A 24,636-nucleotide genomic window follows, 5' to 3' on the forward strand; every position below is an offset into this window, starting at 1 on the left:
CTTGTGTTGCGTTGCGGGCGCAGTTCTGTCCGGGCTGGGTGTGGGCGGGGAGCAGCGAGCCGGGCCGGGCTGGGTGTGGGCGGGGAGCAGCGGGCCGGGCCGGGCTGGGGGTGGGCGGGGAGCAGCGGGCCGGGCCGGGCTGGGGGTGGGCGGGGAGCAGCGGGCCGGGCCGGGATGGGTGTGGGCGGGGAGCAGCGGGCCGGGCCGGGATGGGTGTGGGCGGGGAGCAGCGGGCCGGGACGGGCTGGGATGGGTGTGGGCGGGGAGCAGCGGGCCGGGCCGGGATGTGTGTGGGCGGGGAGCAGCGGGCCGGGCCGGGATGGGTGTGGGCGGGGAGCAGCGGGCCGGGCCGGGATGGGTGTGGGCGGGGAGCAGCGGGCCGGGCCGGGACGGGCTGGGATGGGTGTGGGCGGGGAGCAGCGGGCCGGGCCGGGCCGGGATGGGTGTGGGCGGGGAGCAGCGGGCCGGGCCGGGATGTGTGTGGGCGGGGAGCAGCGGGCCGGGCCGGGATGGGTGTGGGCGGGGAGCAGCGGGCCGGGCCGGGACGGGCTGGGATGTGTGTGGGCGGGGAGCAGCGGGCCGGGCCGGGCCGGGATGGGTGTGGGCGGGGAGCAGCGGGCCGGGCCGGGCTGGGTGTCTCTGTGTGCGGATCTCTGACGCTGTGAGGTCACGGGTAGCAGTGTGTTGCGTCGCCGCGCCGGAGCTCGGACTGGGGCGCGCCCGGTTAGTGGCCGGTTAACGCCCGGTCAGCGCTCGGTTAACGTCGGGACAGCTCCCGGTCATCGCCCGGTTAACACCCAGTCAGCGCCCGGTTAACGCCCGGTCAGCGCCCGGTTGGTGGCCGGTTAACGCCCGGTCAGCGCCCGGTTGGTGGCCGGTTAACGCCCGGTTAACACCCAGTCAGCGCCCGGTTAACGCCCGGTTCACGCCTGGTCAGCGCCCGGTTGGTGGCCGGTTAACGCCCGGTCAGCGCACATATGGAGTTCGCGGAGCTGATTAAGACGTGGAGAGTTGAAGGGGTGATGTTGCGGCGGCCGCTGGCGGGTCCGGTCAAGGGCACTCTGTGTGTAACCAGTCACCATCTGCTGCTGTCGTCCCGGGCCGGCCACAGCGAGGAGCTCTGGCTTCTGATCAGAAACATCGATGCCGTCGACAAGAGGTCAGTGAGTCGGTTGCAAACTTGTCCCAGTGTAAAACCCTCAGAAAGGCTGACACTCTGCACCCTGTCGCTGCGAGACTGACCGGCAACGTTGGTGAACACGACAGAAGCTCACAGCTCAGAATCAAAGGGCGCTCTTTTAGAAAGGAGACGAACTTCTTTAGTCAGAGGGGGCTGAATCTGTGGAACTCATCGCCACAGACGGCTGTGGAGGCCAAGTCAGTCAGTGGATATTTTTAAGGCAGAGATAGACAAATTCTTGATTAGAGCGGGTTGTCTCGGGTTATGGGGAGAAGGCTGGAAAATAGGGTTAGGAGGCAGAGATTAGCCATGATTGTGGACACAAAATGCTGGAGTAACTCAGCGGGACAGACAGCATCTAACCCATTCCTTCTCTCCAGAGATGCTGCCTGTCCCGCTGAGTTACTCTGGCACTTTGTGCCTACCTTCACCCATGATTGAATGACGGAGTAGACTCGTTGGGCCGAATGGCCTAATTCTACTCCTCTAACTTGTGAACTTGTGAGCCTCATTTCAAAACTAAAGTTGAGACAAAGATGTTAAACGTGGGCAGGCAGGAAGCAGCACCAGTTATCTGACATTAACAGCGGGGAGGAAATGCATCATCTGTCGCTTCCTGGACTGCCCGGGCTGGGCTTGCAAACATCTCTCGCTCCTCACAGTTGTTTAACCGTTTATACACCGGATTTGTAAACGCTACATGACTGTAGCGGGAATGATGCTGTGGAATTCTGCACAGCTGGAAGCCAGCCCGAGCCGGGAACACCTGCCAGGCATCCAGATGTTGAGCTGAATCTCTGGGGCCGTTTACCTGCGAAATGTGACCCCCACACTAGTTACAAACACACCTCACACATCTCCCTCTCAACAAGGTTCCAAAGCAGAATACCTTGTCCTCACCTGGACAGGTGAGCAGCAGGTGATTTACCGCATTACAGCCTGTGGAGGTAGCACGGTGGTGCTGCGATAGAGTTGCTGCCTCACAGCGCCAGAAAGCTGGGAAAGATAGGTGGGGGTGGGGGAAAGCTTGGCGAGTAATGGGGTCTGAAGAAGTGTCTCGATCTGAAACGTCACCTATCCATGTTCTCCACAGATGCTGCCTGACCCGCTGAGTTACTCCAGCACTCTGTGAAACGTCACCTATCCATGTTCTCCACAGATGCTGCCTGACCCGCTGAGTTACTCCAGCACTCTGTGTCCATCTCCGGGCTTCACGGAGTGTCATGTTTCTGCTCAGTGCCTCTCCCCGCTCGGCCCCCACTGTCCCCGGGAATGGATGGGAGCTCAGGCCGGGCTGGCGAGGAGCGGCCTCGCTGGAGGCTCCAGGAAACGCTCTCATTTTTAACCTAAAACCCTCTTCCACATCCCTCATCTGTGGCTTGACGCGTGTAAGAGCAGGGGCCCTGGCGGGGAGAGGGTGGAGAGAGCGCTGTTTAATAACAAGGGCCTGTCCGTGTTGGACAGATTCAGGGCAGCGTGTTTAATGAGGGTCAGAAGGATTTGAAACTTCCTCTCTCTGTCACTCGCAAGTCGTTAGAAGCAGAAACACTTACGTATTAAAGCTGGAAAGTGAGATACTCCACAAGGCGAGATCATAGGTCATGGGAACAGAATTAGGCCATTCGGCCCATCAAGTCTCCTCCGCCATTCAACCATGGCTGATCTATCTCTCCCTCTCAATCCCATTCTCATGCCTTCTCCCCATAACCCCCGACACTCGCACTAATCAAGAATCTGTCAATATGTTCCAAATGACTTGGCCTCCACAGCCTTCTGTGGCAATGAATTCCACAGATTCGCCACCCTCTGACTGAAGAAATTCCTCCTCATCTCCTTTCTGAAAGCACGTCCTTTTACTCTGAGACTGTGCCCTCTGGTCCTGGACTCCCCCAGTTAGAGTCACAGAGTCATCCAGCACAGAAACAGTCCCTTTGATACAACTTGTACATGCCGACCAAGATGCCCCATCTACACGAGTCCCACCTGCCCACGTTTGCCCCCTATCCATCTAAACCTTCCCGATCGCGTACATGTCCACATATCTGAGATTGTTGGATTCATTGCTGAGTCTGGAAAGGCTGTTTTGTCTTTATTTTAAAGATGAGGTCAGAGCCGTACAGCATGGAAACAGGCCCTTCGGCCCAACCCATTCATGCTAATAAAATGGCATTCCTTTGGAAGGAGATGAGGAGGAATTTCTTTAGTCAGAAGGCGGTGAATCAGTGGAATTCATTGCCACAGATGAATGTGGAGGCCAAGTCAGTGGATATTTGTAAGCCAGAAATTGACAGATTCTTGATCAGTGCGGGTGTCAGGGGTTATGGGGAGAAGGCAAGAGAATGGGGTTTGGAGGGAGAGATAGATCAGCCATGATTGAATGGCGGAATAGATGTCATGGGCCGAATGGCTCCTATCATTTATGAACATGAGCCAAGAGGCGTTTGCTCGAGTTTGAGTTGGGCTTTGTGTGATATTGTAGAGGCTGGTAACGTCTCATTCCAAGTGGTAGGTCAGGGTGTTGCTGCACAGATACAAGCTGACCTAAGATGTGACTTAGAGTTAGAGAGTCATCGAGTGACACAGTGTGGAAACAGGCCCTTCATAGTTATAGAGTGATACATGTGGAAACAGGCTCTTCATAGTTATAGAGTGATACAGGTGGAAACAGGCCCTTCGGCCCAACTCGCCCACACCGGCCAACATTGTCCCAGCTACACTGCGCTTGGTCCACATCCCTCCAAACTTGTCCTATCAATGTACCAGTCTAACTATTTCTGTTCCCAGCCTCAACTACCTCCTCTGGCAGCTCGTTCCATACACCCACCACCCTTTGTGTGAAAAAGTTGCCCCTCAGATTCCTATTAAATCTTTTCCCCTTCCCCTTGAACCTGTGTCCACTGGTCCTCGGTTTCCCTACTCTGGGCAAGAGACTCTGTGCATCTACCCGATCTATTCCTCTCCTGATCTTTCCTCTCTCTCTCTCTGGAGACTCGGTTCAGGATGTGGAGAAGACGTGGCTTTGTCAGTGGTGCGGCTATTTGTCGACACTGGCACTTCCTATTTCAGCAGATCACGAGGCGCCCATGGGGAAGAGAAACACTCTGACATTTCCCCGGTCACACAGTTACAGATGCAGACACAAAATGACGCCAGCCTCACCACCATCCATGTTCTCACCTCATGCCGTGCAAAATATTCATGTCCAATGAAACTTACAGAATAATGAAAGGCATCGATAGAGTGGATGTGGAGAGGATGTTTCCACTAGTGGGAGAGTCTAGGACCAGAGGGCACAGCCTCAGAATTAAAGGGTGCTCTTTTAGAAAGGAGGCGAGGAGGAACTTGTTTAGTCAGAGGGTGGTGAATCTGTGGACCTCATTGCCACAGACGGATGTGGAGGCCACAAGTCAGTGGATATTTTTAAGGCAAAGATAGACAAGTTCTTGATGAGAACGGGTGTCAAGGGTTATGGGGAGAAGGCAGGAGAATGGGATTAGGAGGCAGAGATCAGCCATGATTGAATGGCGGAGTGGGCTCGATGGGCCGAATGGCCTTATTCTGCTCCTATAACTTGTGAACTTGTGAACAATATTTGCCAGTGCGCTACCTCCAGCGATATTGGTGTTTCATTATTATCGCCACGTGTCCCCACACACAGCGTTTGCATGCTGTCCAGTTAAGCCGTGCACAGGTACAACAGGCAGTGCAAAGAGAAAGATACCACAGTGCGGAATATAGCGTTACAGCGTTATAGTGCACAGTTACAGAGATTCCACAACCACAACCACAACCTCTCCATCCAGAGGCCAGTCCGCTTCTGGAACGAGCTGCCGAAGGAAGCGTCAGAAGGTTTGAAAGACATTAGGACCGACACAGTGTATGGGTAGGAGGAGGTTCGAGATATTTGGGCCTTATGCAGGCAATACGGCTCGCCCAGTTGGGAGATAGGGAGAGGGTCGGGGAGTGGAGGGGGTGGGGGAGTGGAGGGGAGTGGAGAGGGTCGGGGAGTGGAGGGGTGGGGGGAGTGGAGAGGGTGGGGGAGTGGAGAGGGTGGGGGAGTGGAGGGGGTGGGGGGAGTGGAGGGAGTGGAGGGGGTGGGGGAGTGGAGAGGGTGGGGGAGTGGAGGGGAGTGGAGAGGGTGGGGGAGTGGAGGGGAGTGGAGAGGGTGGGGGTAGTGGAGGGGGTGGAGGGAGTGGAGGGGGTGGGGGAGTGGAGGGGGTGGGGGAGTGGAGGGGTGGGGGGAGTGGAGAGGGTGGGGAGTGGAGAGGGTGGGGGAGTGGAGAGGGTGGGGGAGTGGAGGGGGTGGGGGGAGTGGAGGGGGTGGGGGGAGTGGAGGGGGTGGGGGGAGTGGAGGGGGTGGAGGGGAGTGGAGAGGGTGGGGGGAGTGGAGAGGGTGGGGGGAGTGGAGGAGAGTGGGGGGAGTGGAGAGGGTGGGGGACTACACTTGAACTTGTAGGCGGACCGTTTTGTAGTGTGATACCGTGTGGAAGAAGATATTCATCAGGTCATTAGACATCTGAGCAGAATTAGGTCATTCGGAGATGGGATGGGGGGGCGGGTTTTATTTCCATGCGTTTTGTTAATTTTAGTGATATGTTTCAAGTTGTGAAAAAGTGTTGACAATATTTGTGATTCTTTAACAGGTCCCGAGTGTCAGTAACTGAGTGCTCGGGCGGTCAGTAAACAGTTACCTCCGCCCGGGACCCTCATTACTGACCCGCCCCTCCCCAACCCCCTCCCCAACCCCCTCCCCACTCCTTCAGACACCCTCCACCCCTCCCCCTCCCCATCTCTACCACCCCCACTCCCCTGACCCTCCCAACGCCATCTCACCCCACTCCACCACTCCACCCCTCCCCACCTCGGGGGTTGGGGTTGTACAGAGGCCCGGTTTGACATCCCCGTGGGGTTGGCTCCAACGCTGCCCCCCCCTCCCTCCACTCCCCCCACTCATCACCCCCCTCCACTCCGCTCCGCCTCCTCCCCCCCCACCCCCTGCACTCCCCCACCCCCCATTCCCCCCACCCCTCGCCCCCTCCACTCCCTCCCTCCCACCCCTCCACCCCCTCCACTACCCCACCCCCTCCACTCCCCCCACCCCTCGCCCCCTCCCACTTCACTTCCCCCTCCTCCACCCCACCCCTCCACTCCTCCACCACTCCACTCCACCCCGCCCACCCTCTCCCCCCCCCCCCCCCCCCCCAACACGCTCTAACACTTCTCACCGCTGTAACATCCCAGGTTTCCTAAGTGCCTCTCCGGAATGCCTGTCACTAACTGTCGATGATGATCTGCGTCTAACCTCCAATAATCACTCTGACGTTCAGACATAACTGCGCCGGGGGTGCGGTTTGTGTTGAACGTCGCTCTCTGAGCCCGACACTAACTCAGAGCCGCCTCTCTCTCTCTCTCTCCCCTTTGTTTTTAACCAGCGTTGAGAACGTCTGCCGATATCAAAGCACCCAGTGAGTAACAGGTCTGGTCGGTCTCCATCACTGCCTGTGCTCAAGCTTTGCTCCGACCCTGCATTCGCTCCCCCGGACAATGGACGAGACCAAAGCTTCGGACACACGAGAACTGCAGATGCTGGAATCTGGACAAAACACAAAGTACTGGAGGAAGATAAGACACCAAGTGCTGGAGTAACTTAGCGGTCAGGCAGCACCTGTGGAGAAAGGAATGGGTGACGTTTCTGGTCCAGACCCTTCTTCAGACTGGTTCATCGGTCTGTCTGAAGAAGGGTCTAGACCTGAAACGTCACCTATTCCGTGTTCTCCACAAATGCTGCTTGCCCCGCTGAGTCACTCCAGCACTCTGTGTCTATCTTTGGCGTAAACCAGCACCTGCAGTTCCTTCCTTCACAAGGTGCTGGAGGAACTCGGCGGGTCAGGCAGCGTCTGTGGAGGGAGTGGACGGAGGAGATTTCTTCAGACTGAGTCTGTCCGTTGCGTCCACTCTCGCTACCCTGGCCCCTGCGTGCTCCCTGGTCTCCCAGTTGTCCAACTCACCCCCTCCCACAGCTTTGTGGAATAATTGTCCCTAACGTTGCCAAGCGTTGTCTGTGCGTCGTCCTATCTGTGGTCAGTCGCGACTGGACTGTGGAGACCACTGTAACAGGGGTACAGACCATTCGACCCTCTCGCCCCAGCTGTCATTGAATGAGATCGTGGTTGACGTGGAAACACCCATCGCCCATCAACAAACATCCATAAGGTCATAGGTTCTAGGAGCAGAAGGTCTTCGCGGCCCATCCAAATCCACTCCCGCATTCAATGATAGTAGATGTCTTTCCCTCTCAACCCCATTCTCCTGCCTTCTCCCCAAAACCCCAGACACCCACACTGATCAAGAATCCGTCAATCACCGCCCTTAAAAGTCCCCCATTGATTTGGCCTCCTCTGTGGCAGTGAATTCCAGAGTGCTTGCTGTGGATTTGGGTTTACGCGGCGGGTGTTGAGGAAGGGGCCACCCAGGTGACGGGGAACCAGCACATCGCCCCGTCTCCTTCCTCACCTTGGTGTCTGCGTCAGTGCCAGCCGGCCGCTCCAATGTCACGCTGCAATCTCAATGTTGGCATTAGGCACGTCACTCACAATCGCCATTTTGATGAATTTATGAAGACACTCTGCGGCAACTCACACCACCCAATCATTTCATCTTCATTTCATCAAGCCTCTGTTGTCGATTCACCATCTCCACAAGCATCCCGAAACGTCACCTATCCATGTTCTCCACAGATGCTGCCTGACCCGCTGAGTTACTCCAGCACGCTGTGTCTGTCTTCACTAATATAACTACAGCTACTGTCGAGCATCAACGCTTCTTGAAACTGCTTCCGTCCTTCTCTGCCTGAGATCTACCTGTTGTCGCTGTGTCTGTTGTGTTTAATTCTGTTGCGGTGAGGAGAGCGACAAGCTTGAATCAATTTTATCCTTTGATCGTCTCAGAGCTTTTAATGTTACAACGAAATGGACTGTCTTTCCTTCTGAGAATTAAATGTCTCGAAAAAGCTGAACTTTGTGCGTCACAGAATTCAAACTTAGAATTTTTTAATGTTTCTATGTCTGACAATGTCAAGAATTTGCCGCCATTGTCAACATTCCCCAAATGAATGTTCCATCTTCTAAATGAAGCTTTTCTCTTCTCTTTCCAGATTTACAGGGTCTTCCGGGACAATCACTATCAAATGTAAAGACTTCTGCATCTGGCACCTGAGATACCGGGGATGGACGACATGCCTGAACATCGCACAGCTCCATCGAGGTATCCGATGTTGAATGGACCTCAGGTCCTTACTGCACTTCTCGCAGTAGTGGAGAGATCCAGGCGGAGATGTGCTGACATAGAGTTCCACAGACTCTGGGCAGACTGTGGAGTACAAAGGGGCTCCAGCTTCCACAGGGAGCTCTAGTATCTCTGTCCCAGTCCCTGGGTCCAAGGTCCTAGCGTTATTAACGTGTTGCTTCCGACCAACACTCACCTTTCCTATAATTCATCATCACAAATGGGCCCATAACGGTGGCGCAGCGGTAGAGTTGCGGCCTTACAGCGCTTGCAGAGTTCGATCCCGACTACGGGCGCTGTCTGTATGGAGTTTGCACGTTCTCCCCGTGACCTGCGTGGGCTTGTGGAAACAAATTGTCCCCAGTGTGTGTGGGATAGTCGTTAGTGTGCGGGGATCGCCTCTTCTTCTTCTAGCGTTTGAGGCAGCAGGAGTTATGTAATGTGCTGGCTGTTCGCAGTGCAATGTGCTGTTGTCGAGGGCCGTGAGATCTACCCCTCCACCAGGGGGAGCGGAGGCCATGCCGGCGACAGTGCGAGTTGCGCTGCGCGTGTTTGCTGCGCTGTTGCTGCGCTGTTTGCTGGTCTGCTCCACACATGCAGGCTGCTGATGGACGCAACCCCCGCCGACGATGCATGTTGGCGTTGAACCGGCCGACCCCTGTGCGGAGCCGGTTCAGGGCGACCCACTCTTTGCGGGGCATGTCCGAGCCGGGTGGGGGCCTGGGGTGTGCGGGGATCGCTGGTTGGCCGAAGGGCCTGTTTCCGTGCTGTATGTCTAAACTAAACTAAACTGGAACCCAGAGAGGCAGATCCCAGGGACTGGTAGACACAGGGACACGGGGAAGCCACCTCTGAAAAGTAAGTAGAACTCAATGAGATTATTTCCCAAAGATGATTTAGGAATCATTGTTCCAAGGCAGAGATCCAATGGTGACGGAGGTAGGTGGGTGGGCAGTCAGCGGGCAGGTTCCATGTCCAGAGGAAGTTGGAAAACAAGTTGTTAAAGATTCTCCGTGTTCCGCTTCACAGGAGATGGCGGGGGTTGGGGTTGGGGCGGGGGTGGGGTTGGGGCGGGGTTGGGGGTGAGGTTGGGGTGGGGGCAGGGTTGGGGGTTGGGGGCGGGTTGGGCGGGGGTGGGGTGAGGTTGGGCGGGGGTTGGGGCGGGGTTGGGGCGGGGGTAGGGGTGGGGTAGGGGGCGGGGGTGAGGTGGGGGTGGGGTTGGGGCGGGAACGCTGGGAGGAAAGATTGTGGACATTGCCCATTACAGGAAGGATGTGGAGGCATTGGAGAGGGGGCAGAGGTCTGGCACATCCAGAACTGCACCGCCCCCCCCTGTCCCATACGGCCCGTGACCGCTTATGTCCCTGTTGCAGGTTTTGGGCGGGGGACTTCTTTGCCACAACTGTACTCCAAAGACGCACAGGTTTGTAGGTTAATTGGCTTGGTATGATTGCTAAATTGGCCCAAGTGTGCAGGATAGTGCTGGGTGAACGCGGGGGGGTCGCTGGTCGGCGCGCGACTCGAGGGGCCTGTTTCCATGCCGTCTCTCTAAACTACCCTAAAGTGCGTTGTGTTGTGGTTTGGATTGCAGGCGCTGCTGTCGCTGGACGTCTATCGCCCATACCTACCCCTTCTTCTACCGGCCTAAGCTGCTGCGGACTGCAGGAAGGCTGGGACCTGTGCAGCCCTGAGGACCACTACCTTCTTCTACCGGCCTAAGCTGCTGCGACTGCAGGAAGGCTGGGACCTGTGCAGCCCTGAGGACACTCAACCTCCAAACAAGCCCCCGCCTCCGCTTAAACACACACCTCTGCAGGACATGAGAGAAACGTGAAACTGGCCTGGATAGAGTGGATGTGGAGAGGATGTTTCCACTAGTGGGAGAGTCTAGGACCAGAGGGCACAGCCTCAGGATTAAAGGACTTTCATTTAGGAAGGAGATGAGGAGGAATTTCTTTAGTCAGAGGGCGGTGAATCTGTAGAATTGCTGTGGAGGCCACAAGTCAGTGGATATTTTTAAGGCAAAGATAGATAGATTCTTGATTAGTACAGAGGGTGTCAGGGGTTACGGGGAGAAGGCAGGAGAATGGGGTTAGGAGGGAGAGATAGATCAGCCATGATTGAATGGCGGAGTAAATTTGAACTAAATAAGAATTTAAAAGATATTTGGGCAGATATATGGATGGGAAGGGTTTAGATGGCTGTTGGGCAAACGGAGGCAAATGGCACTTGGGTCGAGGATTCTAAAACCAGAGGGCATGGGAATGGGGTTGAGAGGGAGAGATGGATCAGCCATGATTGAATGGCGGAGGAGACTTGATGGGCCGAATGGCCTAATTCTGCTCCTAGAACGTATGAGTGTACTGATTGAGAATGATGAGCTATGATCACATTGAATGGTGGTGCAGGCTCAAAGGACCGAATGGCCTCCTCCTGCACCTATTGTCTATTGTCTAATACTGATGTGACTGTTTGTGTGAGCTTGCTCTGGGGATTGGAGATGGCTGTTGGGCAAACGGAGGCAACTAGCACTGGGGTAGAGGATTGATTCTAAAACTAGTGGGTACAAGCTGAGGACGAGAGGGGGAGATTGGAGAGGGACCTCAGGGGGAACTTTCCCACTCAGAGGGTAGTCCACATCTGCAACGAGCTGCCAGAGGGATCTGTAGAAGCGGGTACAATGACAACGTTTAAAAGACGTTTGGACAGATACAACAATAGACAATAGGTGCAGGAGGAGGCCATTCGGCCCCTACATGGAGGGGAAGGGTTTGGGGGGATGTGGGCACAACGCGACCAGATGGGGCTGGCTCAGAATGCAAACATTTGCTGTCTGGTATTTAATTAGCTGCCATTTCTTTGTTGGTGTAGACGGACAGGTGGCGGCTCAGTCTCGTGAACAAGGACTTCAGTGTGTGCCCGAGTTACCCCAGCGCCGTGATCGTCCCCAAGTCCATCGGCGATGCTGCGCTGAAGATTGCGGCCAAGTTTAGGCATGGCGGCCGTTTCCCGGTTCTGAGTTACTGGCACCGGAGGACGCGCATGGTGAGACCTGCCAACATCGTGCCCAACCCGGGCAGCCCCAGGCCGGCAACGAGGCCGCTGTAGAGTGGGCCGCTGTAGGCCCCACCCCCGCCCCTCTACCCCACTACCCCACCCCCACCCTCACCCCACCGCCCCTCTACCCCACCCCCACCCTCACCCCACCGCCCCTCTACCCCACTACCCCACCACCGCCCCACCACCCCACTACACCGCCCCACTACCCCACCCCCACCCCACCGCCCCACTACCCCACCCCACCGCCCCACTACCTCACCCCACCGCCCCACTACCCCACCCACACCCCCACCCCACCGCCCCACTACCGCACCACCACCCCACATCCCCACCCACACCCCCACCCCACCGCCCCACTACCGCACCCCCACCCCACATCCCCACCCCCACCCTCACCCCACCGCCCCACTACCCCACCCCCACCCCACCGCCCCTCTACCCCACCCCCACCCCCACACCACCACCCCACTACCGCACCCCCACCCCCACCAACACCCCCACCCCACTACCCCAACCCCACCCCACCCCACCCCCACCCCACCCGTCCCTCTACCCCACCCCCACCCTCACCCCACCGTCCCTCTACCCCACCCCCACCCTCACCCCACTACCCCACCACCGCCCCACTACCCCACCCCCACCCCACCGCCGCTCTACCCCACCCCCACCCCACCGCCCCACTACTCCACCCCCACCCCACCGCTCCACTACGCCACCCCCACCCCACTGCCCCACCCCCACCCCACCCCACCCACCCTGCTCCAGACCCAGGCTCAATCCTGACCTCGGAAGCTGTCTGCGTGGAGTTTGCACGTTCCCCCAGTGACCGGCCTGGGCTTCTCTCAGGCGCTCAGTGACGGGCAGGAGGTGGGGTCGCATCGCCTATCCCGAGTGTGTGGCGAGACTCTGAGGGGAGGTGAGGTGTACGTGCGGGGAATGCAATGAGATCAGTGTGGGATGAATGTGAATGGGTGCATGGTGAGCAGCACCGACTTGATGGTCCGAAGGGCCTACTTCAATGCTGTGTGATACTAAACTAGAAGGTGGAGCGAACCTTGCAGGAACACGAGGTGAACACGAGAACGGTGGACGGAGAATTTAAATTAAATTAACTCAGAATAAAAACCCTGGTTTACAGTAACAGCGGCCATAATGATGTCAGTCACCAGTCAGAGTTTAGTTTAATTTGGAGATACAATGCAGAAACAGGCCCCTTCGGCCCACCGAGTCCATCCCGACCAGCGGTGTGGTGTGGACCACCCTAAACACGCTAAATTAACATTTAGACCAAACCAAATAATTTACAAAACTGTGTGTGGGTTGTGTGGGGGCGGTGGGGTGTGTGTGTGTGTGGGGGGGGGGGTTGTGGGGCATGTGGGGGGAGGTGGGGTTGTGTGGGGGGACTGTGGGATGTGTGTGTGGGGGGGGGTTGTGGGGTGTGTGTGGGGGGGGTTGTGGTTGTGTGTGGGGGGGTTGTGGGATGTGGGGGTGGAGGTGGGGGGTTGTGTGGGGGGGGGTGTGGGGTGTGTGGGGGGGGGGTTGTGTTTGTGTGGGGGGGGGTTGTGGGGTGCGTGTGTGTGTGTGGGGGGGGGTTGTAGGGATTGTGGGGCATGTGGGGGGAGGTGGGGGTTGTGTGGGGGGGGTTGTGGGGGTGTGTGTGGGGGGGGTTGTGGTTGTGTGTGGGGGGGTTGTGGGGTGTGGGGGGTGGAGGTGGGGGGTTGTGTGTGGGGGTGGGGGGTTGTGTGGGGTGTGTGTTGTGGGTGGAGTGGAGGGTCTGACCGCAGCCTCTGTCCTGTAGGTGATTCTCAGGAGCAGCACAGCCACTGAGCGGAGCGAGCGGGAGGAGGTGTGTGGAGGATGAGGGGGTGCTGGCAGCCGCCCTCCGGCCCGCGGAAGTGGGGTTCATCATCGACACCCGCTCTCTGCAGGTCAGGGTCAGGGGGAGCGGCCTGGAGAACAAAGCCCACTACCCCAACTGGAGGAAGCTACACAGACCCATGGAGAGGTGAGGGGGGGGGGGGTCACTACAGGGGGGAAACATCGCAGCCCAGAGGTGGGGAGATGGGGGGGGGGGGGGGGGGGGGGGGAGGTGAGGAGGTTGGGGGGAGGGGGTGGAGACCAGGTTGATGGGGGAGAGGGTCAGTGGGGTGGGTGGGGGGCGGGGGATCTGGTCACTGCAGGAAGTGCAGGTACAGTTTGCAGTGGGGTGGGGTGGGGGTGTGTGTGGGGTGGGGGTGGGTGTGGGGGGGTGGGGTGGGGGTAGGGGTGTGTGGGGGTGGGGTGGGGGTAGGGGTAGGGGTGTGTGGGGTGTGTGTGTGTGTGTGTGGGGGGGGTGGGGGTGGGTTGGGGGTGGGGGTAGGTGTGGGGGGGGGGGGGTGGGGTTGGGGTTGTGTTGGATGGTGCTAGTGTGCGGGATGATCGCTGTTGGGAGTGGGCTCGGTGTGGAAGGGCCTGTTTCCGTGCTATCTCACTGTGGTGTTGGTCTCCAGGGGCAGGGGGCTGCAGGAGAGCCTGGTGAAGCTGGTCGAGGCCTGTAACGACCCGTCCACCAGCGTGGACCGCTGGCTCAGCAAACTGGAGGCGAGCCGCTGGCTGGAGCACGTGAAGACCCTGCTGACCACCGCCTGCCTCGTGGCCCAGTGTGTGGACAGGTGGGTGCGGCACGCACAGGCTGACGTGGGGTGCAGGGGGAGAGGTGTGGGTAGGTGCTGGGTGTGGCTGGGTGCTGGGTGTGGGTGGGTGCTGGGGTGTGGAGGGTGCTGGGTGTGGCTGGGTGTGGAGGGTGCTGGGTGTGGAGGGTGCTGGGTGTGGAGGGTGCTGGGTGTGGAGGGATGCTGTGTGCTGGGTGTGGGTGGGTGCTGGGTGTGGATGGATGCTGTGTGCTGGGTGTGGCTGGGTGCTGGGTGTGGAGGGTGCTGGGTGTGGAGGGTGCTGGGTGTGGCTGGGTGCTGGGTGTGGCTGGGTGCTGGGTGTGGCTGGGTGCTGTGTGGGTGGGTGCTGTGTGTGGGTGGGTGCTGTGTGTGGGTGGGTGCTGATGGGTGCTGGGTGTGGCTGGGTGCTGTGTGTGGGTGGGTGCTGTGTGGGTGGGTGCTGTGTGTGGGTGGGTGCTGGGTGTGGGTGGGTGCTGTGTGTGGGTGGGTGCTGTGTGTGGGTGGGTGCTGATGGGTGCTGTGTGTGGGTGGGTGCTGTGTGTGGGTGGGTGCTGATGGGTGCTGTGTGTGTAGGGAGGAAGGGTCGGTGCTGGTGCACGGGGCGGAGGGCAGGGACTCCACACTGCAGCTCACCTCGTTGGCGCAGATCATCCTGGACGCGGATTGCCGCACCGTGCCGGGCTTCCAGTCGCTGCTTGAGCGCGAGTGGCTGCAGGTAGGGCAGGTGGGCGCGGCGACCGTGGGGGGTGGGGTAGAGTGGTGGGGGGTGGGGGGGGTAGAGGGGTGGGGGAGCGATGGGGTTGGGGTGGGGGGGAGGGGTGCACTGTCCTGTCTAACCCCCCCTCTCCCCAGGCCGGCCACCCGTTCTCTGCTCGATGTGGGCGGGGGTGGACGGTGGGGGTGGGGGAGGGGGTGGGGGAGCGGTGGGGTGGGGGGCGGTGGGGGTGAGGGGGAGGGGTGAACTGTCCTGTCTAACCCCCCCCCCCCTCTCCCTCCCCAGGCCGGCCACCCGTTCTCTGCTCGCTGTGGGCGGGGGTGGACAGTGGGGAAGGGGGGTGTGGGGGGTGGGGTGGGGGAGCGGTGGGGTGGGGGGCGGTGGGGGTGAGGGGTGAACTGTCCTGTCTAACCCGCCCTCTCCCCTCCCCAGGACGGCCACCCGTTCTCTGCGCGCTGTGAGCGGGGGGTGAACAGTGGGGGTGGGGTGTGGTGGTGGTGGGGGGGGGGGGTGGGGGGGCGGTGGGGTTGAGGGGTGCACTGTCCTGTCTAACCCCCCTCTCCCTCCCCAGGCCGGCCACCCGTTCTCTACGCGCTGTGCCGCCTCCGCCTACTCCCACTCCCGGCCCGGCCCAGAGTCTCCCGTATTCCTTCTCTTCCTGGACGCTTGTTGGCAGATTTGCCGCCAATTTCCGCGCAGTTTCCAGTTCCAGCCGCGGCTCCTGGGCGCCCTCTTCCATCACGCTTACGCCTCGTGTTGCGGCACCTTCCTGGGCAACGACCCCGCACAGCGGTGGGTACCGGGACCGGGGATCAGGGGCCTCGCGTGTGCCACACGTACCGGGCCGCGCCGTGCCGGGATACACACGCGTGTGCTGCACCGACTAAACCAAACTGAAGTCCAACAGAAGCCTACCCCCTTCCTTGCTCCTCCACCCCTTCCTTGCTCCTCCACCCCCTTCCTTGCTCCTCCACCCCTTGCTCCTCCATCCCTTCCTTGCTCCTCCACCCCCTTCCTTGCTCCTCCTCGCTGGGGGACTGCGGCCGTCTACTGGTCTGCCTGTGAATGCGATGTCCACGTCCACCAGCCGCGAGTTCGAAGGCCAATGGAGATGGAGAATGGAGACCGGGTCGTGGACACCTGTACTCCCCTCACCCTCGGCCCTGTGGACACAATACCACAGAGTTCCCACGGCTACACCAGACCCTGGGGCTTGGTCAGTTCCTCACCTTGTGCTGACCTCTCCATACTTCACCCCCCCCCCCCCCCTTTCATTAGATTTCAGAAGTAGAAATGATCATTGACTCAGCGTTTGACATTCTGGCTGTTGTTGAAATTGCAGGAATTTTAAATTTATATTTATATGGAAATTGAGGAATGAAGTTGTTAAACATTGCCTGAATATCATACCGGGGGCTCCATAATAACCTTGGCCCCCTTGTAAAGAATTGATTAGAAATGATAAATGGTTCAACATTTGCAAGATCCTACATCCCTTTGATCTGATGAGTTATTGTGTGATATATACAGCACAGAAACAGGCCATTTGGCCCAACTTGTCTATGCCGACCTACATGTCCCATCGACACTAGTCCCACCTGCCCACATATGGCCCATATTACTCTAAACCTTTTTGCTATCCATGTAACTGTCCATGTGTTTTTTACATATTGTTCCACTGTTGATTTTGATTTCTGGAACTGGTCTAAGAAGTTGTTAAACAGAAAAACTCCAGATCCCACCATACATCCTTGGTTTCACACAGGAAGGGTCCCAACCAGAAACATTGTCTGTCCATTCTGTGCACAGATGCTGCCTGACCCACTGAGTTCCTCGAGTACTTTGGGTTTTACTCTTCACTATCCAGTGGTTTTAAATCGGGAGCTTAGTCAGATAGAGTCATAGTCACAGTGTAGAAACAGGCCCTTCGGCCCAACTTGCCCACACCGCCCAACATGTCCCAGCTATAGTCCCACCGGCCCACATCCCTCCAAACCTGTCCTATTCATGTACCTGTCGAACTGTTTCTTAAACGTTGTGATAGTCCCTGCCTCAACTGCCTCCTGTGGCAGCTCGTTCCATACACACACCACCCTCTGTGTGGAAAAGTTACCCCTCAGATTCCTATTAAATCTTTTCCCCTTCACATTAAACCTAAGTCCTCTGGTCCTCGACTCACCTACTCTGGGCAAGAGACTTTCCTCAGTCTACCCGATCTATTCCTCTCATGATTTTATACATCTCAATAAGATCACCCCTCATCCTCCTGCGCTCCAAGGAATAGAGTCCCAGCCTGCCAGGGGCGCAGTGCTGCCGGAGCTCACTGGACCGCTCCGGCCTCAGTGACCAGTGACCGCTCCAGTACCCAGTGACCGTTCCAGCCCCAGTGACCGCTCCGGCCTCAGTGACCAGTGACCGCTCCAGTCCTCAGTGACCAGTGACTGCTCCAGCCCCAGTGACTGTTCCAGCCCCAGTGACCGCTCCGGCCCCAGTGACCAGTGACCGCTCCAGCCCCAGTGACCGCTCCAGCCCCAGTGACTGCTCCAGCCCCAGTGACCACTGACCGTTCCAGCCCCAGTGACCAGTGACCGCTCCGGCCCCAGTGACCGCTCCGGCCCCAGTGACCGCTCCGGCCCCAGTGACCGCTCCGGCCCCAGTGACAGTTCCAGCCCCAGTGACCACTCCAGTACCAGTGACTGCTCCAGCCCCAGTGACCGCTCCAGTACCAGTGACCGTTCCGTCCCCAGTGACTGCTCCAGCCCCAGTGACCGCTCCAGCCCCAGTGACCATTCCAGTGACCGTTCCAGCCCCAGTGACCGCTCCAGCCCCAGTGACCGCTCCAGTACCAGTGACTGTTCCAGTACCCAGTGACCAGACCGCTCCGCCCCCAGTGACCAGTGACCGCTCCGTCCCCAGTGACTGCTCCAGCCCCAGTGACCAGTGACTGATCCGTCCCCAGTGACCGCTCCAGTACCCAGTGACCGTTCCAGCCCCAGTGACCGCTCCAGTACCAGTGACCAGTGACCGTTCCAGCCCCAGTGACCGCTCCAGCCCCAGTGACCAGTGACTGCTCCGGCCCCAGTGACCCCTCCGGCCCCAGTGACCCCTCCGGCCCCAGTGACCCCTCCGGCCCCAGTGACCCCTCCGGCCCCAGTGACCAGTGACTGCTCCGTCCCCAGTGACTGCTCCGGCCCCAGTGACCCCTCCGGCCCCAGTGACCATTGACCGCTCCGACACCCGCTGCCTCCAGTTCACACCCTCCAGTCCTCGTAAATCTTCTCGTTAATCAACATCCTGGTAAATCTTCTCTGCACCCATTCCAGCTTGACGACATCTTTCCTATAACATGGTTATAACATGATGCAGAAACCAGGAAGAAAGAAAAGATTTCAATTCAAAATAAAATCAATTGTTGGGGTTTAATTAGAGGTGCAGCTTAAGGGGATCTGGGGCCGGAGGGGATTTGCTGAGCTCCATCGTGGGTCGGGTTGACTACTGGAGTCTCTCGCTCTCTCTCCTGCTAACTGCTCCCTTGTCGTTGGCAGGTTCATGCTGAAAGTGAAGGAGCGGACTATATCCTTATGGGCAAAGCTGAACAGCCCTTCGGAGCGTGAACAATACCTCAACCCACTCTACGAACGAAACAGCTTAGCCATCTGGCCCTCGGTGGCACCACAGAGCTTGCAGCTTTGGCGTGGTAGGTACGGGGGCAGAGGTGGCTGGAGCAGGCAGAGGTTGCCAGATGTGGGCAGCTGGAGAGCCAGAGACCAGATGTTACCAGAGGTTGCCAGATGTGGACAGCTGGAGAGCCAGGGGCCAGAGGTTGCCTGATGTGGGCAGCTGGAGAGCCAGGGGCCAGATGTTACCAGAGGTTGCCTGATGTGGGCAGCTGGAGAGCCAGGGGCCAGATGTTACCAGTTGCCAGACATGGACAGCTGGAGAGCAGGGAACAGATGTTACCAGAGGTTGCCAGATGTGGGAAGCTGGAGAGCCAGGGACCAGATGTTACGCTAAGGCCTCCTTGCTCTCTCAAATAGGGTGAAGGATCCTACGGCACTACTTCAAACACTTATCCCTCAACTAACATCACTGAATATTATCTAGATGTTGAGCAAAACACACAACGCTAGAGCAACTCAATTGGTCATGGATGGATGTTGATGCAAGAAACAAAATGCTGGAGTAACTCAGCAGGACAGGCAGCATTTCTGGAGAGTAGGAATAGGTGACGTTTCGGGTCGAGACTGAAGTCTGAAGAAGGTCTCGACCCAAAACATCACCCATTCCTTCTCTCCAGAGATGCTGCCTGTCCCGCTGAGTTACTCCAGCACTTTGTGTCTATCTTCGGTTTAAACCAGCATCTGCAGTTCCCTCCCCCACAGGTTGGGATGAAGGGAGATGGATGGAGGAGACTGGTGGGATTGTCTTTGAGAAGCTCCAGGGCCACGTTTCTGGACGTAGGTCCTGGACTGTTGCGGCCCACACCTGTGCTCAGACGTGTCTCCTTGTGTTTCCAGATGTGTTCCTCAGGTGGAAACAATCGGCAGAGCACCAGGAGGAAGCCTGGGAGCAGATGCAGCACATCATGACGCAGAGCCGGAGAAAAGCACCGCCAACAAACGCTACCACGCCGGCGCCGATGGAGGGCGACGAGAGGCTGGCGGCGCCCAGTGTTCCAGTATCCGTCTAATGTCCACGTCCATGAAGGTCAGCACCATCCTACAGGTCACTGGGCCACAGGTCCTCACTGACAATGGGCCTTACCCACACTGATAATGGGCCTTACCCACACTGATAATGGGCCTTACCCACACTGATAATGGGCCTTACCCACACCGGTCAAGGCAGGAGAATGACAGATGAGGAACAAGTTTCCATCTGAGGAAACTATTATTTTTGAATAAAGTTGAAAACATTATTGTTATTTTATTTTTACTACTTGGTCTTCTGGCAAGAAATGTGATTAAAGAGCTGTGAACTCATAACTATCTGTGTGTGGCCTGACCAGTGAAGGTCCACTTGTACATGGACTTGTTTCCTTCATCGAGGAGGGAGACGTTTGTAGGGATGAGTGAAGTGCTGAGGCCACCAGATTCACTGTAGGGATACGTGAATGCTGCAATACTCAGCGGTCGGGCAGCATCCGCGGAGAGAGTAGCTGAGACCACGTTCCAGTGTGGTGAGATTCCTGAGCTGGGAGACTGTGCTTGGAGCTGTCTCATCATTCCTGACGTCTGGCTTTCGATAATCCATTGGACAGTTGCCGAATGGCCTCCTCCTGCACCTATTTTCTATGTTTCTATGCAGCTCCTAACTCCATCAAAGTGTAACCTTCTGCTTCCCTTCACGAGAAGGAGAACGGTGAAGTTAATTGGCAGACGGTTCCATGTCTGCTGTTATGAACATGAAAACAGATATAAATCATATTCCAGATGTACTCGGTTGTCCGAATTGTGTTTGAATTGCAAACCATTAAATGGTGAGCACTCCCAAATCAATGCCCCCCACCCCCCATCGAACAAGATCACTGACGTCATGTTGATCTCTGTCCACGGGCATAAGGTCATCAGTGATAGGAGCAGAATTAGGTGATTCAGACCATCAAGTCTGGTCCACCATTCAATCATGGCTGAGCTGTCTCCCCGTCCTAACCCCATTCTCATGCCTTCTCCCCATAACCTCTGACTCAGTCATTATGAATAATCATATTGGAACCCGTCAAAGGTGAGGTGACTTTAAGATGTGAATGTTAAGATGCTGTGGTCATTTACTCTATTGTTCCCTGGCCACTGCAGAGCTGCAATGTGATAGTCACACAACTGTGGGCTTATCCTGAATAATCGTGGGTGCTGTGAGGATGCATTCATCCCAGTCCTCTCCTTCACCTGTTACATGTTGATTCATATTTTACAAACTCCGAGAAGTGTCGAGTTCTAAACATTAACGTGCATCTCATTTAACTCTTCCACTCATTTGTTATTTCTGCACATTTAATAAAGTTTCAAAGCATATGTATTTATATAAAATGAAAATTTAAATAAAGTTTATTTGTACACACAGACCATTTGTAAATAGATTATTTTCCAGTTTTAAGCTTTTAAAGTGATGTTAAAGTGATAGTTTGCAGGGATTATCACAATGTTTAAGAAGCATTTGGACAGTTACATGGATGGGACAGGTTTAGAGGGATATGGGCCAAATGTAGGCAGGTGGGACTAGTGTAGGTCGGTGTGGGCACGTTGGGCTGAAGGGCCTGTTTCCACACAGTTTGACTCTGTGACTATGAAAGTCAGATTAACCCCTTTTCAAGAATATTTCTGTCAATTTTCCATGTTCTGGTTTGACTCCTGGCGTAAAACATTGCTGATCAACAGGTCAACAGCAGCAAGACCAGGTGTCTCACACAGTGAGGAGTCCTGGACAAGAGATTTAAGGTGAGATGGAGAAGGCTGACAGGGGCCTGAGGTGGAACTCTTTCTCACAAAGGCTGTTGGAGTCTGGAATGTGCTGGCTGAGGAGATGGAGGGTCTCTCGTGACTGGATCAGTATTGAAACAAGGACTTGAATTACCAATGTACCACGGGTATATTTCAGGCTTGGAACCATTCCCTGAGAATTGTAGCTGTTTTCCTTTCAGAATGTAATTCCACACTTGTTACAAGTGGCACAGCAGATAGAGCTGCTGCCTCACAGCGCCAGAGACCCAGTTTCATTCCCGACTACGGGCGCTGTCTGTATGGAGTTTGTACGTTCTCCCCATGACCGCGTGGGTTTTTTCCGAGATCTTCGGTTTCCTCCCACACTCCAAAGACGTACAGGTTTGTAGGTTATTTGGCTTGATATCCAGATATTGTTAAATTGCCCCTAGTGTGTGTAGGGTAATGTTAATGTGTGGGGATTATAAGGTTATAAGTGATAGGAGTAGAATTAGGCCATTTGGCCCATCAAGTCTACTCCGCCATTCAATCATGGCTGATCTATCTCTCCCTCCTAACCCCATTCTCCTGCCTTCTCCCACAACCTCTGATATCCGTACTAATCAAGAATCTGTCTATCTCTGCCTTAAAGACATCCACCGACTTGGCCTCCACAATCTCTGGTCGATGCGGCCTCGGTGGGCCGAAGGGCCTATTTCCACTCTGTATCTCTAAACTAAAACAAAGCTCTTTGACTTTCTGCGTGCTCACCCAGTCCCTGTGCGCTCTGTGTTGTTGAGACGTTGGTATCTTATCACAAGAAATAACCAAATCCCGTTTTGTGAAATATTCCATTCATGTGCGCTTGGACAAGCTATTGAATTGTATATTATTGCGTTACCACCTGCCTCCATATCAGTTACTCCAAGACATAGTGATTCTGTAAGCAGAACGTTCCTTAGTTTAGAGATTCGGCGCGGAAACAGGCCATTCGGCCCACCGAGTCCGTGCCGACTAGTGATCCCTGTACACTAACACTGCTACACACACTAGGGACAATTTACAATTTTACAGAGGCCAATTAACCTACAAACCTGCACGTCTGCGTCTCTGAAGATCTCGGAGAAAACCCACACAGGTCACAGGGAGAACGTATAAACTCCGTACAGACAGCACCCGTAGTCAGGATGGAACCCGGGTCTCTGGCGCTGTGAGGCAGCAACTCTACCGCTGCGCCACCGTGCCATTGATCCTCTCCTCCACAGCTCATCTCTGGGCCAAGCTCAAGCTGACCGTTGTTTCTGCTCTGTAATACATCTCCACTGTGTTGTTTATTAGCCTGGGTAAAAACTTCAGATGTGTCATTAATTTTTTTTAAAATCAATCAAAATGGCCTTAGTAATGCAGTTGATTGATTTAGCTGGTGCCTGTACCATGTAGTACCGTGTTCCTGGTGAACCTACAATCAATAAGGTTAATGTTTACAGCACCATTAGAGGAAGTCATTAACCCACTGTGGCAACTTTATGTGATCACGACACGTTGGGAATCAGCACTAAGGATGTCTGAATAAACATCTCTCCCCCCCGTTGAGGCAATTGAAGGGTCTGAGAAAGGGTTCCGACCCAAAACATTTTTCTCCAGAGATACTGCCGGACCCTCTGAATTATTCCAGCAACTCTATCTTTAACATCCTAAACAATCTACTTTACCTACAGAACCCATGCGAATCCCACAGAATCAGCGTTAAGGATCAATACCTTTCCTTCTGGTCTGGGGTCCAACTCTGTGCATTGCTTAAGGTTTTATAAAGGTTCAGTCTCACCACATGGTTTGTATGTGCCACATGACACGCTCTCTTTACTCATCGAAGGTTTTATCTGTACCACAGTACACGTGACAATAAACTAAACTGAAAGGTGCAGGTAGTTGCACCTGATTTCTCCTTCACTTCATTTAGTCACGCAGCACAGAAACAGGCCATTCGGCCCATCAATGGGTTCGGGTGGCAGCATAATAATAATAATACATTTAATTTATATAGTGCTTTTCAGGAAACTCAAAGACGCTTTACAGAGCGAACAAGACATAAAAACAAACAAACCAGACGGAGAACAAACAGCGCCAGCGTCCTCTCACGTCAGGGTCCGGCGTGAATGGTTGACAATAAACAATAAAGAACACAAGACACACAATTACAATTTAACACAACCATCACAGTGATTGCTCCAGGCACACCCTCACTGTGATGGAAGGCAAAGAAAAGTCTTATCTCCTCCTCATTCTTCTCCTGTGGTCGGGCAGTTAAACTGCTGCCTCGAGGCGATCGAGGCTCCCGACTTTTGAAGCCCCCACCGGGCGATGGAAGGTCCCAGGGCCGAGCCGAGCAGGCCGATGAAGGTCCTAAGCCCCCACCGGGCAATGGAAAGTGCCGCGGCCGAGCCACGCAGGGCGATGAAGGTCCTGCGAGCGGGTCGATCAAACCTCGCGATTTGGGGCGGTCGAAGCTGCTACGGCAGGAGCTCCCAAAAGCCGGTCACCAGCCAGGGACCTGCGAACTCCCGATGTTGCGGTCTGCAGGGCCCACGGCCGAAGCCTCCGAGAGGGTAAGTCCAGGCCCTGCGACCGGAGTCTTCAAGGTCGATCCCAGCTAGAGGCCGCCGACTCCACGGTGTTAGGCTGTAGCGCGAACGGAGATACGACACGGAAAAAGGTCGCATCTCCGTTGAGATTTAGAAAAAAGGTTTCCCCCACCCCCCCACATATACAGAGCTAAAAATAGGTCAATACATACATTTAAATTGTAACAATAGACAAAGACAGAAAAAAGACAGACAGACTGCCGGTGGGCAGGATTGGGACAGCACGAGAGGAAACGGAGTCTGAGGAAGATTACATTCCATGCAGAGACGTGCTTCAGTCCACGAGTTGTCCTGACTGAACCTCTTCCAACCTAATTCTCCTTTCCAACCTCAGCATTTGATGGCACTGGGCCTGTACCCGCTAGAGTTTAGCAGGATGAGGGGGGGACCTCATTGAAACTCACCAACTAGTGAAAGGCCTGGATAGAGTGGATGTGGAGAGGATGTTTCCACTAGTGGGAGAGTCTAGGACCAGAGGGCACAGCCTCAGAATCAAAGGACGCACCCTTAGAAAGATGGAGGAATTTCTTAAGTCAGAGGGTGGTGAATCTGTTGAATTCATTGCTGCAGACGGCAGTGGAGGCCAAGTCAATGGGTATTTTTAAAGAGGAGATTGATAGATTGTTGATTAGTACGGGTGTCGGATTATGGGGAGAAGGCAGGAGACTGGGGTTAGGAGGGAGATCAG

At 56.0% G+C, this 24,636-nt stretch overlaps 1 pseudogene across 1 annotated transcript; it reads left to right on the top strand.

The window, feature by feature from the left end:
• The first annotated feature begins 630 nt into the window (after positions 1-630).
• On the top strand, positions 631-20,943 carry LOC144606751 (myotubularin-related protein 9-like; annotated as a pseudogene). Its single transcript, XR_013548978.1, has 12 exons — positions 631-1,159; positions 6,613-6,645; positions 8,334-8,443; positions 8,586-8,598; positions 10,056-10,183; positions 11,336-11,509; positions 13,323-13,529; positions 14,014-14,175; positions 14,749-14,890; positions 15,462-15,682; positions 18,436-18,587; positions 19,408-20,943. The product of XR_013548978.1 is annotated as a myotubularin-related protein 9-like (transcript).
• The last annotated feature ends 3,693 nt before the right edge of the window (positions 20,944-24,636 follow it).

This window comes from Rhinoraja longicauda, chromosome 27, assembly GCF_053455715.1.
Source record: "Rhinoraja longicauda isolate Sanriku21f chromosome 27, sRhiLon1.1, whole genome shotgun sequence".
In the NCBI taxonomy this organism is placed as follows: Eukaryota; Metazoa; Chordata; class Chondrichthyes; order Rajiformes; family Arhynchobatidae; genus Rhinoraja; species Rhinoraja longicauda.